General features: G+C 45.3%; 1 pseudogene; it reads right to left on the bottom strand.

Moving 5' to 3' along the window:
* Nucleotides 1-599: 599 nt before the first annotated feature.
* LOC127770761 (uncharacterized) lies at nucleotides 600-2,518 on the bottom strand (annotated as a pseudogene).
* Between the last annotated feature and the right edge of the window lie 417 nt (nucleotides 2,519-2,935).

Here is a 2,935-nt window from a genome sequence, read left to right as displayed (position 1 = left end):
GGTATACCTTATCCGTAACCCTGACAGCATGTTTTATGCATACTCACTATACGTCTGCACTCTACATCCTAATCAACATCAGTCAGGTAAAATTAACTTTGTCAATCCATTTTGGACCTAGTTCGCACGAATTAGATAAGTTCGTGTACCAAAACAAGCATTTTACAAGTTCATGAACTAAATTGAACCCAACTAACAAACTTGTGTACCACCAATACAATTTACTCTATTAATTCGGCCAAAGATTACATCCCCAAGGAGGGTGCTCCTCCCAATGAATATAGCAGATAGCCACTACGAGTATGTGGTCTTTTCATCATCTTCTCTCTGCGCATCTATGCAAAATTGTTGTCACCATAGTTATATTATGATGTTCTCCTTTACTTCAAGAGTTGCCAGGTTACAAAGTCCTACTCTAACTTCACCATCTACCTATTTTGACTCCAAGTATAACTGTAACCTACTAGGACTGTTGTGAATGAGGGATCAATTTCAAGAGGAAAAGGTTTGGGGGGCATACACATGAAATTTTCTCAATCTTGTGCTACATGTCAAGATCCGTTTCAAAATCATAATTTGATTGCCACAAATTCTTCCAACAGATCTGTTAAGTTAAGTTAATAATTAACAGACAATATCAATTTACATTATATCCCGGAGCATTTGGGGTACATATATCAATGCTAAGTTAATAATTAACAGCGACAACATCAATTTAACGACACTTACAACTATTAGACAAGAAACATGAGCGCCCAACAACGAAGTAGCTAGCTGCCGGCACTACGGCAACACTTCCTACCGACGTTGCTTGATAGTCAGGAGTGTTTCGAAGATGCCTACGAGAACACCGACTACTGAGAAGACGGTAACAATGGCATTAAAATTATTGTAGATGAACTTGTGTACGGGCATCCGCATCCACCACTTGCGCCTGTGGGCTGCAAGATATGCCAAGAAGAGTACGTGCTGGCAGGGAATTGTAACGAGCTTGACAAGGTTCTTGAAGAATGTCAGCGTGCGCTCGTCACTGAAATCGCCATGCAGCATGCGCTTCACCCGCAGCTCGTGCACGTCTTCCTCCCGGTTCATCAGCATTGCAAGGAGGGATACATAGGAGCTGACAGTGTATTCATCGCCCATGCCGGTCGTGGCCGAGCAAGCCTCGAGCGCCACCATATTGACGAGCCAGCATGCGTTCTGGTCATCCATAACCAACGGCGCAGGAAGAGCTTACCAAAGATGAGGCCTCTCCTGACTCCCATGTCCCTGAAGTGTGTCGTCTTGCTGGCGACCAGCTTGATGCCGATCTCAGCAAGCTCGATTGCGCTGCTAGATTGTGGCACTGAAGCTGCTCCTCCAGAGGAGAGGGGTGCCCTGCTTCCGGTTGACATTCTCAATCCAGATTTGTAGTATCTAAGGAGGCCAAGGAGATGTGCTGGTGTGTAGCTTCCGTCCAAGAGGAAAGGTCTCTTTTCTAGATCCACCTGAATCTCAAAACTAGACCTGGCTTTAGAGATGAAATCGCCGATGGGAATGGCCCTGAAGCTCATGAGCGCGTCGAGCACCGGCCATGGGAGCTGGTTGTCCAGCAGAAAGATGTCTCTCACGACGCTAGCCTCGTTGGAGATGAACCAACTTTGCAGCCACGGAGTAACGTCGTCGTCGTCAGTCTTGTGGACGATGTACTGCAGCACGAAGCAACCATCACGGAACATCATGGCCGCGAAGTCGGCTTCGCGGAGACCCGCCACCGCGTCGTCGGCGTAGCAGCTCCGGGCGTAGCCTGCGACAGAAAGGATCCCCTCGAATGCTGCCTCAGCCGGTTGGCCGGAGTGCCTGCAGAAGTCGTGCGCCGCGGCGCGCTTCACCACCTCCGCCGCCTGCCGGAGACGAGGCATGTCACGGTGGTACGGGCCGATGGCGACGGTGCTTGGGACGAAGTAGTGGTGGTCGTCTTTGATAAGGCGTCGGATGATTGCAGGGTACCTATGGATCTTGGTTTTGTTATTGGCGTGGTCAGACTCCATCTTTTCGGCTGCTCTCTTCAACTCATCTTGGATTGGAATCTACTACTTGACCACTCACAAGCTGGAGATCAGCCATCTAGGCCAAGCCTGGCAGTGATTGATCGGTTGCTGCTGCTGCTTTCTATGGCTGCTTCCTCCTACTCGCTATTGCTAATCTGTTTATACATCGAGTCAGCTCACAAAACGAAAGATATTACACGAAATTTGGAGTAATTAATCTGGTTGAATTGGATCCATAAAACTGCATGTCTATATGTTAGCCGTAAAACTGATATAGGTGGTGTGTATCCTTCTCTCCTTCGATTTCACTGCTCAGAGTAGGTGAAATGTCCTCCATCTTCTTGTAGCGAGACCACGCAAGTCCACAACCACTGTCACAGTACACAGACGTTTTGCAAATGGGATGACGCAAATACACGGCGTGAAAAATTAAAACGAACTAATTAAGCAAACATACGTCCAACGGATGAATGCTTAATGATCTCCATAGAAGGATCAATCAAACAAACTAGCCGTGTAGTAGTGCTTTGCGCGACTTTTGATCCAGTTTAAGAACTTTTTCTATATAGTCTATTATCTTAGATAAGCTTTTAAGAAGGTTTTGACATAATAAGTTAATTTTTTAACAAAGTATTGATTTCGCTAGCCAACTATAGATTTAACAAAGTTGTACTGTATATTTATAAGAGAAATCACTAAAATCCTCATATTTATTCTCTCTTTATCCCCTTTCCTTTCTATCATGTCTCTAGGAGGAGGTACCAGAAACCTCCGAAATTTCCATATGTTTAGTCTATTTGTGGTTTTTTTAATACATGTACCCTTTTGATCCAACTAGGAATGTAGCTCGCGTATATGCGCGGGCATGTTGTTTAATATTGTTTGAATTTTTATTACGAATGTTT

The sequence above is a fragment of the Oryza glaberrima genome, chromosome 4, assembly GCF_000147395.1.
Source record: "Oryza glaberrima chromosome 4, OglaRS2, whole genome shotgun sequence".
Lineage (NCBI taxonomy): Eukaryota > Viridiplantae > Streptophyta > Magnoliopsida > Poales > Poaceae > Oryza > Oryza glaberrima.
This window is presented reverse-complemented; position numbering and strand designations above follow the sequence as displayed.